The sequence below is a fragment of the Gekko japonicus genome, unplaced genomic scaffold (assembly GCF_001447785.1).
Source record: "Gekko japonicus isolate JY-2015 unplaced genomic scaffold, Gekko_japonicus_V1.1 scaffold1155, whole genome shotgun sequence".
NCBI lineage: Eukaryota > Metazoa > Chordata > Lepidosauria > Squamata > Gekkonidae > Gekko > Gekko japonicus.
Window position 1 is genome coordinate 445,749 of NW_015166457.1, and position 23,659 is coordinate 469,407.

The 23,659-nt window shown below is 43.8% G+C and overlaps 1 long non-coding RNA gene across 1 annotated transcript; it reads left to right on the forward strand.

Annotated features, from left to right (window-relative positions):
* Positions 1-8,849: 8,849 nt before the first annotated feature.
* LOC107111125 lies at positions 8,850-22,291 on the forward strand. Its single transcript, XR_001482547.1, has 3 exons — positions 8,850-8,958; positions 21,236-21,324; positions 22,217-22,291. It is a non-coding gene; the product is annotated as an uncharacterized LOC107111125 (long non-coding RNA).
* The last annotated feature ends 1,368 nt before the right edge of the window (positions 22,292-23,659 follow it).

Sequence of the window (23,659 nt, forward strand, 5' to 3'; positions counted from 1 at the left end):
GGCAGCCCCATGTAGAGAGCATTACAGTAATCCAATCTTGAAGTGACCAATGCGTGGATCACCGTTGCTAGGTCATTGCGTTCAAGGAAGGGAACCAACTGCTTAATCAGCCGTAGGTGATAAAAGGCTGACTTTGCAGTGGCTGTTACCTGGGCCTCCATTGTTAAAGAGGTATCCAGGAGCACTCCCAAGCTCCTAACCTCCGGCGCTGGCACCAATGGCGCTCCATTGAAGGTCGGGAGTGGGATCCCTACCATCGGGCCACTCCGACTCAGGCACAGGACCTCTGTCTTCGTCAGATTCAATTTCAGTCGACTCAATCTCAGCCAACCAGCCACAGCTTTCAGCGCCAGGTCCAGATCTTATGGGTTAGAATCAGACTGGCTGTCCAACAACAGATAGAGCTGGGTGTCATCCGCGTATTGGTGAGAACCCAGCCCATGCCTCTGGGCAATCTGAGCAAGGGGGCGCATGTAGATGTTAAATAACATCGGGAAAAGCACTGCTCCTTCGGGCACTCCGCAAATTAGCAGTTTATATCTCTGGTATCTCGTGCTACATTTTATAACATCCATGGCCCAGCCCAACAAAGTGACATTTATGTCAGATCCGGCCCTTGTAGCAAATTAGTTCAACACCTCTGTGCTAACTCATTCAGTCCTCACATATGTATTCTCATACAAGGGGCTATACTCATACTATTCTCATACAAGGGGCTATATAAAGAGCCAGTTTGGTGTAGTGGTTAAGTGCGGACTCTAATCTGGGAGAACCGGGTTTGATTCCCCACTCCTCCACTTGCACCTGCTGATGTGACCTTGGGTCAGTCACAAGCTCTGGCACAGCTGTTCCTGAAAGAGCAGTTTGTGTCAGAGTTCTCTCAGCCCCACCCACCTCACAGGGTGTCTGTTGTGGGGAGGGGAAGGGAAAGGAGTTTGTAAGCTGCTCTGAGACTCCAAGTGAAGGGCGGGGTATAAATCCAATCTCTTCTTCTTCTATACTTCTGTATATGAGTGTATTTCTTTTTCAGAATAGTATATTAGGATATGGGGCGGAGCCAGCGGCGCATGGCAGACGCTTAGTTTCTGTGCTCTCGACCCCTTCTCCCATACTCCTACTTGAAATCGGTACTCAACGCCTTCATGCCAAAAAAAAGCGTTAGAAAATCTTCTGGGATTATCACGGACAAAAATCGAACAGAAAAGTACCTTCTTTTCTCTAATAATCCCCTCTACGCCCTCGGCTCTGGCCTCCCCTGTAACACCCAAAATGGTGGCGGACACTACTCCGAACAAAAATAACGACCCTATAACCGACGGGACCTAACCGAGCTAAAACAAGACATACTCAACTCAATGTCAACTTTAGTATCGAAGCTTTTGCAACTCCAAAACCCTATGCAAGATATGGCAAAGGACATCAAGGAGGCAGGTAAGGTAGCCGAAAACGCAGCAGAAATGGCGCTGACCCTCCAAGATGAAGTAAGACCCTTACAATCATCTGATCATGTTATGCTCAATAGAATTGCGGTACTAGAGAACAAATGGCAACAGTACAACTTAAAATTCTGCCGATTTGAGGAGGGGGCAGAAGAATCCACGGAATTGGCTGTATTTATTTCGGGATGGCTTGCTAAAGCACTCGAAGAGGGGATCGCTCCAGCACTGGCGCGAGCACAACGCTTAGGCCCTTTGACGATGGTCCGTAAAGACAGACCTCGAGATATCCTGGTCCAATTTGTTTACCAACGATCTAGAGACAAGGTCCTAAAGGCTGCAAAACAAAAAGGAACTTTGACTTTTAAGGAATAAAAAATCATTGTTTTGTTGGATCTAGCTCCAGAAATCTTGGAAAAGGGACGCAAACACAGGAAAGTCACAGCTAAACTAAATGAGGCAAAAATTCGTTTTAGATGGTCTCCAACATCTGACATCAACGTCTTCAAGAATGGTCTACAGTACCAAGCTTCAGATGGAGTATCTGGTAAAGTGCTGCTCCTCACAATCGGAATAAAGCTTACTAAAAGAGAAGAAGATGACCTATTGGCAAATTGAACGTCTACAAACAAACTCTATGAGAAGTACTACTCATATAGCATTAAAAGGTTCTTGGTGATCCTGTGCAGATGTAAACCATTACTCTCTATTACCTTACAATGCTAAGTATAAACTAATAGTATTATTAGAGTACAACTTCTTATGCATGTCTAGATTAAGAATAAGCTACTGATACCACAAATTCTTATAAAACTTTGGACTGCTAGTGAATTCAGGATGTTTAGATTCAAATGTGGTTGCATAAATGTTCTTCTTAATGTTTCTTATATCAATATTTTGTAATTCTATTATATAAGGTGTTGAGTCTTTTATAACTTTTGAAAAATATGGGAGGGGGGAAGGTGGAACTTTATAACAACCTATAACACAAGTTACAACCCCACCTAGATTTTTAGTTTTTGCAGAGTGTATCTAGCTGGAGTGACAGGATTGTACACTCCTTTATATTGGCCTGTTATAGGTCAATCTCCCAGATACAAACCCTTTTGAGGGGATTTGGATGTTTTGCTTTTTTTAGTTTTTTTACTTTAAGAAAGGGGGGGAATAAATAATAAAGATTTTGGCAACAGTTAAAAAGTTAAATTATTGCTTGTTCTTGTAGTTTTGTATTTTTTAGGGTAGTGCAGAAATTTCAAAAATTATAGGCCACGATCTTCCATTTACACCTGAAGCAATGCTCCTTAACATTTGGACGGATGTATCTTTGACTAAAGAAAAAAGAGAGTTGACTACAATTTTATTATCAGCAGCAAAACCTCTGATAGCCCAAAATTGGAACCAAGTTAAAGTTCCTTCCTTAAAACAATGGGTTATGAAGTGCTGGGATTAAGCAGCAGCAGACAAAATTGCGACGCAGCTGCCAGCGGCCTATTCCCCTACTTTATCAAACAAGTTTTTAGAAAGATGGTTCTCTTATTTTGACTATGTAACCAATGCTCCTAATCTTCTGTAGAAGTTGCCAGATAGATATTTACATTACATATTTTATTGAATTTTGGGGTTTGAACGTTGTAAGTATTTTTTTTGTTTAGAAAAGGAATGTATATACTCATTTCTGCCGGGTAGATAGAATGCATTATATAAAGAAACTGTTTTCTAAGGCTGAGCATAAAGGGTAGATTCATATTGTGTAATACACTTTGAAAGTTCTGGGGAAAATATTTTTTTATTATTTTTGTATTTTGTATTTGAATGTTTTGCAGAAAAATAAAAAATAAAAAAAGAATATTATATTAGAATACTGAATGTAATAAAAGGAATACTGGAATGTTTAACTGACATACACTCCACCCATCTCAAAAAAAAAAAATAATGCTGTTAAGTGACCTCCAAGTCTGAGAGGAGTGAATGGAGACTCTCTGTCTTATTTTGATATTTTTATTGCTGTACAACTGTTGATCTTATAACCTTAGCTTGTTATTTAGTTTGTCTTTGCATATGTTAAAACATCATCATGTTACATGTTAATTTGTTGTTCAGCCCCTACGTACTTGAAAAAGTGTGTGTGCACACAAAAGCTCATACCTTAAATAAAACTTTGTTGGTCTTAAAGGTGCCACTGGACTCAAACTTTGGGGGGCTCACTCTGAGAATTTCTGTAGCGGTCAGTACTGGTTTGACATTAAGCTAGAAATTCCTTGATGCTCAGTGGCTTGGCAGTGGTTACTAGAGCTAAAGCTTGTGCTCGGATGGTATGTAAACATGAATACCAGATTTTATTGGGGTGCTGAGGAATTTAAAAGTTTTCTTTAAATTAATCAAGCATGAACTTTAAAAGGTATATATTTGTGAAACTGTACTAGGTAAGGCAAATCATTTCTAAATCCAGAAACTGGGTGTGTTTTTCTTCTTTGTTTGGGAGAATCTGCAATGTATGTTTGCTGCTGGTTCAGTTGTGCTGAGAGTTTCTACCGTTTCAGGCAGTCTGAAGACTTGGCCTGCAAAGCATCTCAGTCTGTACACCCAGCTTTTTTCTTCCTTTTTTGGTTGCCTGGAAGATAAAAGTTGTTTACAGGAATGGTCTTGTACTATAAACGTCAGGACGTCAGGGCTAAAGAAATCCCACGCTAAAGGGAAAAAAGAAGCCAAGGAAATTGCTTTCCCCCCCCCCCCCCCCCAGTCTGATAGTGTGTGTGTGTGTGTGTGGTCGGTCGGTCAATGGCACATGGGCAGATGAGTCACAATCTATAAATTGGCTCCAATGAAAAGTGCAGTTTAGAACTAACCTTGTGGAAAGCCAGAGCATTTTAGAAAAGTTCTTAACAAACCCACACCATTCTGGGAATTTGTCCTACTTTCTGAAGCAGACAGAGCTTCAGTAGAGTGGACGGTGCCAGCTGGCCACTCATAGTCATGTAGCTGGATTGAAAATGTTGCTGCTTACTGCGTCTACAATACATTACCTGTACAACATTCTACTCAACATATATCATGTTCTCACAACACTCCTGTGAGAGAGGCAACTTGTTTAAATGTGAGCTGCCCAAGGGAATCAAAATGAAACTGGCTGGCTTAACACATTGATTGTATTGGCCACTTCTCAGTCCTTCTGGAGATTGTCAAAAAGTGGTAACTTGAGTAAAATTCTCACACTTCCCCGAATAAAATTACTATAGTTATTGACATCTTCACAGGAAATTACTTCGTTGTTAAGCCTGAAGCACTTCTGGATTTTTTAGAAAGCCTAGTGGACGGCACCACAAAATGTCTGCCATGGCCGTGGTCAAACCCAACATCTTGGAAGGTTTCAAGCCAAGTGTTGTGCTACAGATGCTGAGCTGATGCCTCCTGGGCTTTTCTGAGATGTCTTTGGCACAGGGGAGGAAGACCAAAAGGATTGCCTCCTTACATTGCAGAAGAGAGGCGGTTTTAGTTTTTAGGGGAAGAGGAGGGTTTGCTGCCTGCAGGATCACACAGAGAGGTTTCCAAGCCCAGACTAAAAAAAACCCTGTGTCTTTGGCCAAGGTGAGGATACATAACTGCTATATACCTACACAGGATGGGCATGGACTGGCCCAAAGTCTTCTGTGTTTTTTCCCGCTCTGTTCAAGACTTTGCATTGTCTTCTCAATCAAGAAGCAAGCAGGCACCAGGAAACAAATAGCTGAGTTCCATGACACCCTCGGGCTCCATGCTGGGGGTCATTTGTGCTGAGAGAATCTTGTGGCTTCCACCAATAATATTGTCCTGGCTACAGGTAGTGAAATCATTGGCTGAGTGTCAGGTTTCCCAATCAAACACTCAACAACATTCCTAGATAAAGTCCAGTTTATTGAGCCTAGGTGGTACCATGAATTCTTGAGTCAGGAATAATGAAAAGCAAGATGGTGGTTACAGATATACCCCCTTCAAACCAGACCCCCGGACACCACAAACCCAATAAGCAAGCACCTACAAGCGCGTGTAAAAAGCAGCAGTTAGATTTCCAGTGGGAAAAGTGGACGAGGGAGAGCCAAGCCTTCAAGGCCACTAGGCAGATAGTAAAGGCAGCAGAGACACGGGGGTGGAGGAGGGTGCCGGAGAGGATGGAGGGGCCCAGAGGCCAGGCACCCCCTCCCATATTCCAAGGCATGGCAGCTTCAGCTGACACTGAGACGCTGGGGTGTTTCCAGGAAGAACAGCTGAACTGAGCAGTTCCCACTGATAGGACTATTCATGATTAGAGGAAAGTAGTTTTCCGTTTTTGAATGGCTATTTGTTAGTTATAAGTGTTGGAGTTGATTGTTTCCTACTAGCTCACCTTGTAATATTACTGTTACCTGAACACGGAAAATAATTTGCTTTAATTAAAACTAGCTGACCAAGCTTTATGTCAACCATCTTATTTGTGTTTGCGCACATGTGCATGTACTCCTGTATGCTTGGGAGTTGTGTATTTGGCAACCAGAAAGTCTTAGTCTGTGAGAATGTGCCATCCTTTCTAACTGGTGATGAGAATAAGATAAAGAAGACAGGATCCTGTGGACAGGGGAGATAGCTAACAGTTGTGTGTGGAGGGTCCAAGTAGTTATGTTTAGGCTCTTGTTACTGAGTTCAGTTGTACAACACAATTAAATGTAAATGAAATTAAAGGTTTAAGAGAAGATTTGTTTAAATTTCTTAGAATTTTTCAATTAAGATACAATTTGGCTATGCAGCCCAGCTGGAACCATGGTTCCTGGGAATGGCTCCTATGTTATCAACTTTGTAACCTAGAGACTGTGAATGTAATGTCTGGAAGTTGCCGTTCTTTGCTAGGTTAACAGAGGGATTGCTCCTCCTGACAAAGGAAGGAAGTTTGCTTAGATTAAAAAACAAACAATGTTTTTTTAATTCTTCCTTTTCTCAGTTGATTTAGAAATATGTTTCTCTCCTAGTAGAGACTGCTGCTAGAGAGAACTGATCGTTTGTCTTCCAGTTTCTTTGAGTACCAGGGATGAGATGATAAGGCAGTGCAAGCAATTATTAACAAATCCAAGTCTCTGTTTAGAAAGATTTAGCTTGAATTGAATTGATACTTTAGCCAAAATGTTATTAGTTTGCAGTTAAGGATTTTTAATTGAATTGCCTTTATGTGTGGGAAATCCCTTCCCACCCAACATACTCCCTGCATCACGTAGTATTTTTATTTATTTATTTATTTGCAACATTTGTGTCCTGCCTTTCTGCCCTTACCATTAAAATCAACCCACCCAACTCACATCATTAAAACAATTTTAAAAACAGTTAAAATACAAACAAAACATAAAATTGGTTTAAAACTGGTTAGGAAGGAGGTATCACTGAGGGAATGCGAAATGAAACCAAAAAAACCTTCACGCACTGGCAGAAGATGGCAACAGAAGAGGACAGATGAATCTCCCTTGGGAGAGAGTTCCAGAGCTTTGGTGTCGTGACCAAGAAAGTCCTCTCCCGGGTTGCCACCCACCTAATCTTTGGAAGTCAAGACTTGGACCTTGAATTGTGCACAGAAACAAATTGGGAACAAGTGTAGGTGGGCAGAGACTTTATAATGGTGGCACAGACTCACTTTGCCTCCTTATGTTAACCGGCAAAATCCAAATCTCTGTTTACTTTCAATGTCAGTAAGTACAAAGGTAAAATGCTGCCAAACTTGAGTCACCTTTGCAATGTCAAATGGAAAGCAGAATTTAGGTATACTCTGGAGTACTTCCTGGTCGCCAAAGTCCTCTGGAAACTTCCACAAAACCACTGGATCTGGGTGGGCCATAGCAGATGGCCATGACCCCTGGGATCTTTGGGTCGCCAACTGCTCCTATGACTACCTCGATGAGAAGCAGCCCTATAATGGTGGCAGTATCCACTGATCAGACCTGTGGATGCCTAGTCAAGTCTAATTTGGCCTTCTCCTTCAGAGAGGCAGGAGGCATGACACCCTTGCTTAGTGAGCATGCAAAGAGAGGCAGGAGGCATGACACCCTTGCTTTCTGTGTCCACACACTTCAAAGAAAAATGGCTGCTTTAAAAATGAAGCTGAGGAGAATGAACTACACAGCTTTGGATCACCACTGGGTGAAAGGCAGGGTATAAATTAAGTTAACAGCAACAACACTGCAACCCTTGAGTGAAGAGTGCTGCACCAGAGCACCTGATATCTGAGCAGTTGCCATTCCTAATGCATGCACAGGAGCTAATTTATTGGAACGAGGAGGGAAGGAATGGTTAATATAGTATTTTTGAAATGTTGTAAGTCACTTAGCAAACCTTATGGCTGAAAAGCAAGGGATAACCTAACCCTACTAAATTTCTCCTGAACACTTTCAGAAGCACCTTGTGAGGCATGGAATGACTCCTCTTCATGAAAAACAAATCTAAATTGTCCTTGAGCTCAAAACACTACTTTTACTGTTCTTTGGTTGTTGGTCAGTGTTTTAACCATCTTTGTCTATTGCTCTCAAATCCTCCAATCTCACTCCAGGTGAAATCCTGACCTCTCAAATTCATTAGCACAAGATTCCAAAAGAAGTTAAAGTACGATTCCACTATTGTGACAGACAATTAGAAAAATAGCTTAGCGGCTCTAGGCATGCCTGTATTATACTGGGTCCATAAAACATGTAGGGATTTTTAAAAATGTCTTAGTCATTGTCTTTTTCGGTGAAATTAATTCCATATAAATTGTCTGGAAACAATAAAAACTGGAATATATGTCATTCAAAATTAGTAGTATAATTTTTAAAATGGTGAAGATCTTTCATAATATTCTTAACTTTTTTGGGGGGGGAAATGTGTTTCTTTAGAGATAATGGTGATGTTTTAAAACAGTGTGTTTTTTGTGAGTGGTGAGCCTTCCTTCCTTCCCCCCCTCCTTTATTCTTTGTTTCCAAAGAACAAAAAAGGAGGTGCTGTAAATCATTTACTGCCCCTCTACAGAGCAGAATGGATGGATATAAAACACCAAGGAACGAATCCAAAGGGATAGCACGAGGTGAGGGAAGTGCTTCTCCTCCCTCATAAAGAACATGCTAAGCTGCTGCTATAGTAAAAGACAAAAATGTCAGGGGAGGGGAGAAATGGGTTTTCTTCTTGTAGGGAATTGGTTCTAAAATAGGTAGTGAGTTTAGTGTGAGTAATCACGGTCTCCACTGGCTAGCTTTGTGGAATCCTATTGTTAGACCCAGAACACCCTTCTGTCTTGAGATGGGCAGTGTTCACTGTTGTGAAGAGATTTAGAAACACCACAGAGTAAAAGCTGTGAGGGAACCCTTTGTGCTAAGCACTTACCCAAACTTTCCCAGTTCCAACTAGGACACAAACCTCTGGAAGGTCAGAAACACTCCATACAAAGGGAGTTTCCTGGCTAAGGGAACTCCAGGTCTGATTGCACCTTACAAAATGCCCTTTTCTGCCCTCCTGGCAGTTTCTCTGCTGATTTCTTCAAGTGGGACCAACACTGGGGAGGGTGAGTTCTCTCAGTAAGAATTTATGCTGAAAGGATTTTCGTGTTTTCTAAAACATTACTGACCTAGTTCCACATTTGCCTTTGTTTTACTTTAGCTATAGACAAGTGCATCAAAATGTTAACTTTGGAACATAGTTCATGGCATAATTTTAAATTCCTACAGGCTGTGGTAAATGTATGTGCAAGGACTGTATAGATATATTAAAAGGTAACAACAACATTTAGAATGTATTTTGTACTGAAATACTTTTAGTACCAAATATTTACACCTACACTTAGGAAGATTCTTTATGTAATTCGGAACTAAGATTTTAAAAATAATAATCCTGCACTAACCTTTGTTTGAATTGTAATCATGACACTAGCTTTCTGCTGTTCAATAAGACCTTTTTTAAAATTGTGGAAGCTCAGTAAGATCAATCTGTATGGGTCTGGTTGTCTGGTAATATGAGTTAATTGTTTTTCAGTTGTTCATATGTGTTTGATCTGAACTACATACATAGGCTTAGTTACGGTTCTAAAAAGATGGGTTACAAACTTTAGAATAAATAATAAATTGTTAAAATACCATGTGTGAAAGTCCTGATTGTAGAAATCAGTGCCTGTTTCTTTCTTTAGTATTGATTTTTTCTAGCTAGTTTATTTATCCCTTCAGAAGAATTAGCTATCAATTACAATGTGTTTTTTCTGCCTCTAGACTATTGGGGTGACTTCTATTTTTAATAACAGCATTCTCAACTGGGGGAAAAAATTGAGTGACCTTTTCACTCAATCACCATTCAGCTTTTGGAGATCTTGAGGAACACAAATAAACCAGAAGAAATTGATGAGAATTAAAAATATTTTATTGATGTACTTATTTGGTTTATTTATACCTACCATTGGCCTGAAAGTGACTTTCAAATCAAATCTATTACATATTTGTATTAAACTGGGTTACTGAGGTGCACAGTTTTGTTTTAAATCTCTAATATGTTTTCCTTTCTAATACCAACACTTATAAGTCTTCTCCTTTTTTCCCTTTATCCTGAATAATTTTCTTTGCCATTTGAAGTGGACAGGGAATATATTGGAGGGTATTTAGGGAAATATACATCATACTGTTTTATTGCATCTCTGCTTTGTATCTGGAAATGAATTTCTGAGGGAAACCCAATTAAAATGTCCAGAATGAGAGTTTAAATCTTACTTTGTGTACCAATCCAGTAACAAGGTACTTAATTCCATGACTGGAATTAAGGAAGAGCTAACTATTTTAATAGATCTTTCAGTAACAAAATACAGAAGGGAGTCCAAAGGGCTTTTGGATGAACAGTCAGAGTTAATGTAGTTATAGCAAAGCTCTCTGGTTTATAATACAAATGAAACCAACACATCAAACTTAAAAACTTATAGCAATTGCATCTGTATCCAGTAGACTATAAAATGGTTTTCACGCCCTGCAGACCCCCTTACTTCCAATGACTGTATTGCTTCCGCTGCGTGGCTGCTGTTTCTCCTATATCAGCATCAACACACTCTGAAACATTGCGCCCAGAATGGCTTGGGGTGCTATTGTAAGTGTGGACACATCTTTGGTTAAGCAAAGGCTGTGCTGATAGCTGGCATGGGGTGACCAGATCATTAATGGGCAAAGTGCCTGTATCCCTAACCATTATGTAGAGTTATACTTTCCCAGTGTAGTATAGATGTGGTGGAGACCCAGATTCAAAACCCCATTCTGCTAGAAAGCTTGCCCACCATTCATTCTTGGTCTAACCTACCTCACAGGGTTGTAGTTAGGGGGAAATAGAATCATCTCATCTATGTACACAGCCATGGAGAGAGGGTGAAAGGTACATTTGTGGAAGGAAGGTGTGGCCTGCAGGTATAGAAAAGAGGCTTCCTGGCCATGTTCTATATTATACAGCTAAGAAAAAGCATGTATTTGTATTAGCTGCTTCTGTACAGATATCAGTGGGGCATCTGGCTACCTTCCAGCTGCATGAATTTGGCACAGCCCTGTTTTCCTGTTGTTCTGCAGAATTCTTACTGTCACTCTTCTGACTTCCTGTAAATTAAGTGCTGTTTCTTGACTACTCACTGGCAGATTGGCACCTACGTGGCTCTTAATTCTTTTCAAAGAGGTCACAGGAATTTGAAAACAGGAGTAGTTCTTCTGATTCTACATTTGGGTGTGCATGGCAAGATAAATTCTCTCAATTTGATCTATCAGGATCAGTCTTCACATTTGCTTGGCATTGTTATGCCCTTTAGTATGTAACACATTAAGTTGCTAAATGGTTGACTGAAAAGAAGCAGGCTAAAGTATGATCTCCCTTTCTTTTTGCAGTATTTAATTTTAGAACAGCTCCTGTAAGCAGGGATGCTCAGTCACCTGCCGGTTTGGCTTGCAGTCTGCTTGCCAGTTGCAGTCAAGGAACTGTTTGCCAAACTGTTTGGCTATATCCGAACAAAGCTGGATATGTCTGTTTGCATGAATAGACTGCTTTCTTGCAGCTGCCCCCTCACGCCACCTGTCTGCCACCGCTGCCGCCGCCAATCGCTAAAAGTCACAGTATTAGAGGAAGAAGATTCTGTCTGAGATTTTTGAGTGGACTTCGTATTTAGCTCAGAGAGCTTTGCCAAGGAGAGGTGTAAAACGGTTAATAAGTAAATCCATTTTCCTTCAGCAATTCATCAATTTGGATCCCCTTCTGTATTTTATGTTCCTTTAAGATTCATGTGCCTGCAGAGGCTGCCCGTGAATCTAGCTAAATTTGTGACCGGCATGCCCTCTGTAAGTTTATGTAAAGGATACAGCTGACCACACAGGTGCATGTAGGTAAGTTTACTGGGCCAGCTGTGACTCCAGGGGGATACATTTCCAAAAAAGATTTTATTTGAAGACTGCAAGTGCTACAGCAGCTGCAAGCCTAAAGCACCCATGTGTTACTCGGGACCAAGGCACAGCCAAGGACATGCAGCAAAAGCAACTGCTGCCCTAGAAGCAGGCACAAAACGTCTTCACATGGTGCTCAAAATGCATGTCAGCAAAACACATCAAGGATCAGGAGCTCGCCTCACACATATGCCTAAGGGAATTCAATCTGCCATTTGTGTTTGTGTCACGGGTTGCAGTATCCTTGTCTGCCACACCATCTGAAACAGTATGAGTGTATGTGTTTGTAGTCTTGAAGGCACGCTGTCGTTCGTTCATCCCAACGAGATGCCACGTACCCCACTTTGTGCTTGCTCTCTAAACCATGCAATATTCTCCTCTCAGATTCTGAACTATATGTCAACCTTGCCACTTCATGGGGGTCAACTTATGTTGCAGCCTAGAGTTGTGACACTGCAGCTGAAATGCCATCCTATCTCTGCAGAGCCTCTACAACTCTGTTTGAGTCCATTTATTTCCAAACATTTCTCCTTTTTTCATCTTCACATTAATTTCCCCCCTTTTCTACTGACTTCCCTGGAAAACACTGGCACTGCCTTTTGTATCCCGTCAAATTGGGATACATTCATGGGGGTCCATATCAAAGATTCTTGACATGGGATCCTTCCCGATTCATTTCATACAGATACAAGAAAGACACCCAGTTTTATAAGCACTTAATTGTCACAGGACAGAATAGGCAGAGGCTGGTGACTGACATTCCAAAAAGGCAAGCTGGATGGTGGAGCTGACAGAGGGAGGGGTTTGGTACCATAAGATCAGGAGGCAGACTTTGCGGGGGAGGGGGGAATAGAGAGGCAGATATTTTCCTTCCACTCTCATGAAGACAGACAGTAGGGCAGAGCAGCCATTTGGGAACCACAGGGAGATAACTGGACCTTGGGCTAAAATCTTGTCCCAGAGGCAGGCACAAAACCCTGCCTCTTTCTCCTTGTGCACACAAGACGACCTATATGAGTATATGTGTAAGTGGCGTCAAGTCACCACCAACTCATGGCGACTTCAGCATGGGATTTTCAAGGCAAGTGAGAAGGAGAGGTGGTTTTCCATTGGCTTCCTCTGCAGAGCCTTCCTTGGTGGACTCCCAATCAAATACCAACCCTGCTTAGCTTCTGAGACCTGATGAGACAGAACTATACAATGTTGGTTTCCCTTCCCCCCATATGACTACTTGGCGGTAAATACATACCAGACTTGGCTGAAAATTTCAAGGAAAGAGCAGTCTGGTTTTCTTAAATCAACTATCAGTTATAGATGATTGTTAAAAATTACTTTTAAGGATTCCATAAACTGAGGGATTTTTTTTTGTTTGATTTTTCCTGTTTCCAAAATCCTTTTTCCTTCTGGTCTCATTGCTAAACCTCAGTTTCTAGTGGGTAGAAATGTAAGAATGTGCATAAAAAGCATGAAGAAAGCTCGCCTTCCATTTTAGCTACCCAAAGGCTAATGATCCCTTCCTGCATCCAAATTACAGTGTTTTGTCAAGTCAATAACCTTGGTGACATTTCAGGAGACAGCACTATGTAAGAACCTTCAATGGAACTGTGTAATGCTCCAAATAAGAATATGAATCAACCAGCTAAAACGTCTCTGGACTGTTTCAAAGGAACTTAATGCCTCTGGTTACTCCAATTGACTGGCCTTTGCTAACTGAATATTATGGTTGGTCAATAGCTCATTCAGGTGCATTGACAAGCAGCAGGCAAAAGTAAGCAAGATGATAAGGATCCAAAGCAGGCAGATTTGGATTTTCTGCATCAGGCACTAAAAATATCTCCTGTCTACGCAGAAAATGCTATAGTTTTCATTCACAATATTCTTTTCATTTGCAATGTTCTGATGACATACCTGAAAACAGGCACATTTGGATAAAGAACAGCAAGTGGTACATTTACAGTGCAATCCTTAAAAGGTCCACTGATTTGAACGAGTAGAATCGGAGTATATGGAGTGGGTACAATTGGAATATTCCTGCAACAAACTTAGATGCCTAAAGTTAGTTAATGCAGGAAAGCCAAAGGTAGAACATCTCTGACAGATGGCTCTTCAACCTCTGCTTGAAAACCATGAGTAAAGGTGAGCCTCTCATCCTCAGCTCCCATGCAACTAGTTGAAGTACCCTTAGGGCTAGGAAGATTGTCCTAATGTTTAGCCAAAATCGACCCTCCTGAAATTTAAGCACATTGGATCTAGTCCTGTCCTCTGGAACTGCAAGGCCTTGGCTCTCTTCTATGTGACAATCCCTCAGGTATTTGGAAAGTGCAATTCTGCCTCCTTTTCTCTCTTCCAACCTTTTATCGTAGGATTTGTTTTACAGATCCATCATCTTCATTGCTCTCCATTCAGCCACTTCCTGTTTGGACATGTCCTTGTTAGAGTGTTCCACTCACAAGAAGACACACTCCTTAGTCTGGAATAGAGTAAAACTATAACTTCTCAGGACTTTGATATCATACCTCCATTAAAAAAGGTAAAGGTTCCCTTGCTCGAAAGCCAGTCGAATCCGACTCTAGGCTCATCTCCGTTTCAAAGCCGAAGAGCCAGCACTGTCCGAAGACGTTTCCGTGGTCATGTGGCCGGCATGACCTAAAATCACATCAGCCTGTTTTGCAGCTGCGTCATGCTGCTGACTCATGTTCTGCTTGTGACTGCAACTATGAGTGACTGAAATTGTGAGAGCTTTTTCAAAGTACTGCTGCAAAGCCAAGTATTCTCTGTCCTATAGCTGTGCATTTGATTATTTTTGCCTAAATGCAGAACTTTGCATTGCAAGTGCTATTGATAACCATGTTTTCTATGGTTCTCAAGGCAGCTGTGAATTCAATTGATAGTACTGCAGTCTAGCCTGTATTCAACCAATTTACTGACAAAAATATAGGGAACTTTATCTGATCCTTTGCTGAAATCAAGCTATATTATTACCACAGCATTTTACCTATCTACTAAGGTAGCACAATGGGGGAAAAGAGATAAGACTAGTCTGACAGTATTTACTCTTGAGAAATCAATGGTGGCTTCTAATAATCAATGTATTGGTTTAAAACATTTACAAATTGATGTCTTTATAATCTGCTCTAGTATTTTCCCTGGTATCAAAGTCAAAGTAAGACTGAGCTGCCAATAGAGTCCTGGATTTCTCCCCTTTTTAAAGACTGGGACATTTGCCTGTCTCCAGTTTCGTGGGACCTAACCGGCCCTCCAGGATTTCTTAGAGATTATAGAGGTTCAAAGAATACAGCATCCTGTTATTCTAGGATGCAGTTCATCTGGACCTGAATACTTAAAATCAGGGGTCATTTCGTAGAAAAAGAGGTGCAGGAGCTCATTAGCTTAACTCACTAGCATAATTTATTTGCATATGCCACACCCCCTGACATCACCGGAAGTGTGCCAGAAGGCAACACCCACCGCTCAGGCTCCACTGGACTGTTTTGGATTGCTAGCTATTGGGGGGGGGGGAGACACGCAGATCTGTCCTCGCAGAGGAGGGAGAGCTTGTACCTGAATAAAACTTGGTCTTAAAGGTGCCATTGGACTGTTTTGGGCTGGGGGGGGCTCTGCAACTTACCTGGCTGCTTCTTGCTCTGACTGAGGGCTGCTGGGAGCAGGGGGTGGGGCTTGTTGCATGTGCCCGCCCCCTGGGCTCTTCACTGCCGGAGCTCCGCTCCTGTGCGCTCCTGCAGGAAATGACCCCTGCTTAAATTCATTAATAGTAGCTAAGTTTCCCCAGACAAACTTCTCATCAGCCTTGAACTGAAATCCAGTCTCTCAGTATTTACAATACTGGTATAGCTCTAGACAACACTAGCCCACTAGCCGCACCATTAAACTAGATACGTGTTTCACAGTGCCATCCTAAGGGTGCTTTCCTTGGAGTAAGCCATATGAGACTTCAATAGGATTCTGAGGAGACCTGCTTAAGTTTGCACTGTTATTCAGTTGCATCAGAGCATGTACAAGAAAAAGAAATTGCTTCATGTTCAGTATAAGAAAAGGATGTGTACAAAGATCCCCCCCCCCAATTTTTAGCTCATTTTAGGCTGCGATCATACGTACAATTAGACTCAACATAAGTGCAAATACCAGGCGGATTTAAAGGGCACAATCAGACAACAACATCTGGGAAGCGCCCCACGGCTGTCGGCAACCCATTCTGCTCTGCTGCAGAAACGGAGTTAAAGACACCGGGGAAAATCTGGTAGTTAACGGATTGCGATGGGCCACAGATGGACTTCCCCATGTCTGAGCGCTCCAGCACGCTCTCATGGTGTCGGGATGGTCTGATCAGGCCATCCTGACTCCGTGCCATCCCCACCGCTCGCAACATGTGCATAATTTATTTATTTGTTTGTTTATTTATTTATTTATTTAACTTATATCCCGCCCTTCCACATGGGCTCAGGGTGGCTAACAAGAGGCAATTGCCATACATAACACTAAAACCAGATAAAACAATCAAATTGCATTTTACATTTAAAATCGGTGCTCACAACAATATATCATCTGAGACGGGGACTCCAATGCAATGTTTCAGAGGGCAGTACTGTCTCTTCTTGATCGGTCTTCACTCTGTCCGTTCTCCATACCCAAGGCCACTTCACGTCGCCAAAATGGTAACGCGGTAGTGGTACAGTGATGGTGGCGGCTCCTACTCAAAAACCTGGTGGAAGAGCTCCATTTTGCAGGCCCTGCGGAACTGCATAAGGTCCCGCAGGGCCCTGATCTCCTCTGGGAGCTCGTTCCACCAGATAGGAGCCATCACCGAAAAAGCCCTGGCCCTAGTTGCAGCATATTTAACATCTCTAGGGACTGGGACGACCAAAAGATGTTTTGCCCCAGACCACAGTGCCCTTGGGGGAACATATGGGGAAAGGCAGTCCCTTCGGTAAGCTGGACCCTGGCCATGTAGGGCTTTATAGGTAAGAACCAGCACTTTGAAGCAGACCTGGTACGCTATTGGTAGCCAGTGCAGCACCTTCAAGACAGGCTGGACATGATCCCGCCTAGAGAGACCCATCAACAGCCTGGCTGCTGCATTCTGCACCAGCTGCAGCTTCTGGATCAGCAACAAAGGCAGCCCCATGTAGAGAGCATTGCAGTAGTCTAACCTCAAGGTGACCATCGCGTGGATCACTGTGGCCAAGTCATCGCGGTCAAGGTAGTGAGCCAACTGCCGTGCCAGCTACAGATGGTAGAAGGCTGACTTGACAGTGGCAGCTACTTGGGCCTCCATCATTAAAGAGGAGTCCAGGAGCACCCCCAAACTCCTAACCCTCGGCGCCGGCACCAAAGACGACCCATCGAAGGCCGGGAGAGGGAGCCCCAACCCTGAACCGACCCAACCTAAGTCCCGGACCTCTGTCTTCGCCGGGTTTAGCTTCAGTTGATTCAGCCTGAGCCAACCAGCCACAGCTTGCAATGCCCGATGAAGGTCAACCGGGTTGGAGTCCGACCAGCCACCCAACATTAGATAGAGCTGGGTGTCATCTGCGTACTGATGAACCCCAGCCCATAACTCCGAGCAATTCGGGTGAGGGGGCGCATATAGATGTTAAATAGTATTGGGGACAGCACTGCCCCCTGAGGCACCCCACACTCAAGACGATGCCTCCGGGAGCACTGATCTCCAATCGACACCCTCTGTCCCCGACCTTGGAGAAAAGAGGCAAGCCATTGAAGGGCAAGCCCCTGAATCCCCACGTCAGCAAGGCGGTGGGCCAGCAGCTGATGGTCGACCGTATCAAATGCGGCCGACAGATCTAACAGCAGCAATGCTGCCACACCACCTCAATCCAGATGCCTTCGGAGATCGTCTGTCAGGGCAACCAGAACAGTCTCTGTCCCGTGACCCGGGCGAAAGCAGGACTGGAAGGAATCCAGGACTGAAGCATCATCCAGAAAGCACTGTAACTGTGTCGCTACCGCCCTCTCTATCAATTTGCCCAAATAGGGCAAATTGAACACTGGCCGATAGTTGGCCAATTCGGCCGTGTCCAGAGATGGCTTTTTTAGGAGAGGACCGACCATCGCCTCCTTGAGTGCTCCGGGGAATCGTCCCTCAGCAAGGGTCTTGTTGACAATCTCCCGCAAAGCACCTCGAAATCCCTCATGACCCGCCTTAATGAGCCAGGAGGCTCATTAAGGTCACATGTGGTTGGGTGCACATAAATGAGCAATCTGTCAGCTTCGTCCAGGCTGAGTGGGCTAAAGCACGCTAAACCCAGAACCGAAGACTCGCAAGGGGCCTCGAGTTCACTCACTGTCTCAATCGTGGTGGGGAGGTCGCGGCGGAGCGTCAGGACTTTATCTGCAAAATAGCTCGCAAAAGCCTCACAGCCAATGTCCAATTCCCTATCATTTCGCCTGCCCTGTGGCAGCTCTGTCAAGGACCGAATCGTACTAAATAATTGGGTTGGGCATGAGCTTCCAGATGCAATGTCAGCTGCAAAGAAATCCTTCTTAGCAGCCTTGGCTGCCATCTCATAGGATCTCATAAACGTCTTATAAGATGCTCTTGACGCCTCGTCGTGAGCACGACGCCACCGTCTTTCTAGTCATCTCAGTTCTCGCTTCATCAGCCACAGCTCCTGGGTATACCAAGGAGCCCGCCTCAGTCGAGTTCGCAGAGGACGCCTGGAAGTGATCTTGTCGATGGCTGTGGAGAGCCGGACTTGCCAGTCCTCCACCAGCTCATCCAATGAGCCGCCAGGGGGCCTCGAATCCCGCAGAGCTCTCTGAAACCGCAATGAATCCATCTGGCTTTGCAGATGAGCATAAATCTGCTCACCACCTACAAAAGGTCGGGGTGGAACATTCAGACGGGCCTTCAGGGCCAGGTGGTCAGACCATGGCACTGCCTGCCTCAGCAGAAATCCGATCCACCACCACCCCCGCTGCAAAGATCAAATCGAGCATGTGACCAGCCTGATGCGTGGGGGCCGATACAAACTGCGAGAGTCCCAATGCCGTCATGGATGACATAAGGTCCGTAGCCCAGCTGGAGGTCGCATCCTCGGCATGGACGTTGAAATCACCCAGGACAATCAGTCTAGGGCGATCCAACGGCCACCCTGATATGGCCTCCAGCAGGGACGGCAGGCTACTGGCCGGTGCATTAGGCGGTCAGTACACCAGCCAGATCGCCACACTCTCCACAGCCTCCAGCATCACGCCAACACACTCTAAGCCCGCGATCTCCATGGATGGGAGCGCCCTGAAGGAGTAAGCCTCCCGAATGAAAATAGCCACACACACACCCACCCCCTAGTCCATGATTGGTGAAGGATCGAATAACCTGGTGGGGCAAGCTGGATGAGAGCTACCATCTCACCCTCCCTCACCCAGGTCTCGGTCACGCACGCCAGGTCCACCTGATGTTCCAAAACAAAATCCCGAAGGGTTGTGGTTTTGTTGTTAATGAACCTGGTGTTGCACAATACCAATGACGGAAGGGGGGTTATCAGTCCTGGCCCCACTGCCAGCCACCCTTGGGATGAGCCGTAGGCTGGAAGGGCGCCGAGCAAACTCCGCCCTTGGTGCGGAGGTGTGGTTCATCAATCCCTCGGTTAAGCGCATGGGGAAAAAATGGAACAAAAAACCCCTGACTCACCCGCAGTTGCATCTGATCACGCACTGACGGACTGTGCCTGCAACTTCAAAGGGAGGTGTGATCGTGCAACTGCGGGTCAAATTTCTCCGGAGGAAATAGCCTCGCCTCCCCCCCCCTGTTTTTTCTGGCACGTGTGACCGCAACCTTAGATTTAGGGGGGAGGTTAATTCATTTTCTTTAATATCACTATTACAAGTGATTTCTTTGTTACATTTGTTATTCATTTCTGTTGCTTTCAGTAGAAAACACTTCCAGTCAACTTTTTCCACTTGTCTGACTGGAATCAAATTTTCAAAAGATAATATTCTTGCACAATGGATACTTATTGGCAAACTTCAGAGAGAGAGCAATAATTGCCCCAGTTGAATAGCCCATTTAAGTTTTCACAGAGCAGATGGAGGCAGATGTTTGGCAAACCCAGTGCATGGGCACAACGAGAGGTCATTTTGGGGGGTGCAGGGGGTGGGGCACATGACGAAGCCCCGCCCCCTGCTTCCGGCCGCCCCGCTTCCAGCCCTCATTCAGCCAGGAGGAGGCAGGAGAAGAGGGAGGGTAAGTTGCTTCCTCCCCGCCTCTCCCCACCCATGCCTGCCTGGGGCCAGGGGGGGCCTTGGCGGGGCTTCCTCGCACTCCCGCTGGCCTTGCAGGTCCACTGCCAGGCCCCTGATGTCAGGGGGTGTGGTATATGCTAATGAGTTATGCTAATGAGTTCCCCTAGCTCTTTTTCTACGAAATGACCCCTGGGCACAACGGAGGATTCTTGTATACGAGTTTGCCTGTTCTTATCTAAAGTGAGGGACCTTCCCCCCCCATGCAGGCCCGTAGCTAACATGGGGCCCACGGGGCCCGGCCCCCTTGTGTTTCTTCTGGGCCCCCTCCCTCCAGGGCTGCCCCCAAAGTGCTCCAACTTACCACCTGCACTGTACTTCCATTTAATTAGCTGGCGGCCCCCCCAAGGCCCCCTCCCAAAGAAGTCCCTAGCTACGGGGCTGCCCCCATGCCTTACTCTTCTACATTCTGGTGCTTGATTCCAAATTCCAATACTAGAAATGAGTTTAACTGGGAGGAAATGTTCCAATTGTTGCACATTTTCCCCCTTCAATTTGGATCAATTATAATGATATTAAAGTACAAGGTATTTTTTGGTTTTGAGGTTGTATATAAATATGCTCTTTCCTAGAATATAAATGATTTACTATGACAATGAGCCATGATTAATAATGGTCACAGCTCAGAAATATAGTGTGGTTATCTTACAATTACTTGAAAAACTGCCTATTGAGTACACAGACACACAGATAGCTGGCATGGAACTTCACGGGCAAGTAAGCTCTGGATCACAGCCAATGTGTTTGATTTGGGCTTGATACGATGTGTTTGATACGATGAAAGAATCCAGAAACTGACAAACTTACATTACCAGTAGTGAAGGGCGGTCCCTGTTCTTATATGTGTAGGCTAAATAAATCATTGCTGTGCATTCACAGTGCTTACCCCAATATTGGGGCACAGGGACAGCCCAGTATACTTTTGCAAGTTCGGCCTTAAGCTATGGAATTTTAGAAGTTTAATCAGCTAATTTTTTAATTTTTAAAATGTATTATATTAGTAACACTGACTCACTTTCTTTGGAAATTCATCAGGGTTCAAATTTATGTATACTGGATGCAAAATTAAACATTTATTGAATCTCCCTTTAATGTATAGCAATTTTAATATTTACTCAGAAATCAATGAAACCATCTTCTGTACCAAGGACCTAATTGAAGTGGAAATCCCAAGTACTTTCTTTCTGTCAAAGAACCCTCCAATATTAGTAAGTACTCTGACTTAACCATTTTAAATAAAACATTACAATCTGAACATTTTTTGGTTTTTATTTTGGATACTGCCCAGTTTCTTGTCATAGCTGGTAACTTTGATCAGCAAGTTTAGTATACATAACAGAACATTATTTGTTATCAAAATCTTCCTTGTCATCTCTCTCTCTGTGTGCAGTTTGGTATAAGAGCTCAGTGGTTTCATTTCTACATAATTTAAATATCAATGAGATTAGCAAGTACACTTCTTTACTTTTAAGGGAACATTTATTGGAAACCGATGCCTGGCTCTGATCTGTACATTTATGGCTTCGTTATGCTGTAATTGCCTGGCTGCTGCCAATCAGGTGGATAGAAAATGCGGCCTGATTTATTTCAGAAAAAAGCCACATCATTTATGGGCCAAAGTGAAGTATTTTAGATGGGGAGATTTAGAGGACATGACTGCTGGAAGGATTTGATGCTGCAGATTCCACTGTGCAGTAGTCTGCTGCAACTAAGCACCTGACTGGATTTCTACAAATAACAATTGCCGTTATCACAGAAGGTACCTGTAAGCAAGAAGAAAAGATGGCACATAAGATTATCACTTGAGAACTGGTTGTGTACATTGGATAACAGCCATACTTATATGATTCTGTAGGAACAAGAGAACTCCCTCCTTCAGTTAATAGAGGGAAATATGAAGCAAGAGGGGGTGGAATCCTCATTCCATAACCCCTGCCAGGAAAGGGTGGCCTCGCTGGCATCTAATTATGCAGTACCTCTAAGTGAAATGCCAGGTTTTAGAGCCAGGATGTATTTATTCGATATAGCAAGTATACACATGATATAAGATGATGTCATCTGTATGGCTGAGAAACAAAGAGTGATTGCTTTTCTTTGCAGATCTCTGATTTGCACCTTAACGATCCAGAATGCCATGGCACTGAAGTAGGAAACCTGTACGTGTTCAGCATTAAGACCAATTTCACAGATTGTGGAACAAGACTGGTAATATACAATGTATCCATGTCTTTGTCTTTTTATATGGTTTTTTTGAACACCGCATTTTGTCCTCCTGGCTGCTGCTTATTTAGTGCAGGAAGGGACTGGTTTTAAGGAACGTCATGATTCTACTTGCATTTAATTTAACATGGACCTTAATAACCATCTGTCTGTCTCTAAGTCTTAACGCGAGCCATATGCATCACTGAGACATTGAGAATGTCTGTGGACATATTTTATGTGCAGATTCTCCTTATTGTATACATAGATGTCCTAGACCTCAGCACTACATGATTCTATGCTTTAGAAACAAAAGCCATAAACATATATAGCGTGCCAGGAAGTATACCTGTACTATCTATAAATTTTGTTTCATTTCGGTCATGGCATGTCTCAGAATTATGTAGATTACTGCTTCTGGGAACATGCGAGTAGGGTTAACAGTTAGGAGCCTTTCAGAAGTGGGAATATTTGTGGGTAGAGATTGGGGGAAATGACATCATGGTGTCATGACATGCGCTAGGAGTTTTTACCATAGAGATTGGAGAATTTCCTGGAGTTTCATGCAATGCTGTCCTCCTCCAACTTTGTTCCTGTTCCTCCATTGAGTGAGGCTAGAGGCTGGAGCAGGGGATCAGTGGGAGTGGACAACCTAGTAAGTCTAAGTTCAGTTAAACACTAGACATTAAGGACAGAATCAGCTTGCAGAATAAGATTACCAGCCTCAAGGAGAGACCTGAAGTTCTCCCAGAATTACACTTGATCTTCAGGCACGTTCAAAGGGTGGGCTCTATGGTATCACCTTTCTTCCCTAAACTCCACCGTCTCTAGGAATCACATCCAAATCTCCAAAAATCACCTAAGCCAGAGTTGACAACCCTACGAGGCATGCAGCATTTTGGCCCAGCATGTGTCACTCACATCACGTAAGGTAAAGGTAAAGGTTCCCTTGCTCAAAAGCCAGTCGAATCCGACTCTAGGGTTGCGGTGCTCATCTCTGTTTCAAAGAGCCAGCGCTGTCCGAAGACATTTCCGTGGTCATGTGGCCGGCATGACTAAACACCAAGGCGCACGGAACGCTGTTACCTTCCCACCAAAGTGGTACCTATTTATCTACTTGCAATTTCTTGCTTTCGAACTGGAAGGTCAGTTCGAGACCCGAGTGTGCCGCATGACAGAGTGAGCTCCCGTCTCTAGTTCCAGCTCCTGCCAACCTAGCAGTTCGAAAGCAAGACATTGCAAGTAGATAAATAGGGACCACTTCGGTGGGAAGGTAACAGTGTTCCGTGCACCTTGGTGTTTAGTCATGCCAGCCACATGACCACGGAAATGTCTTCGGACAGC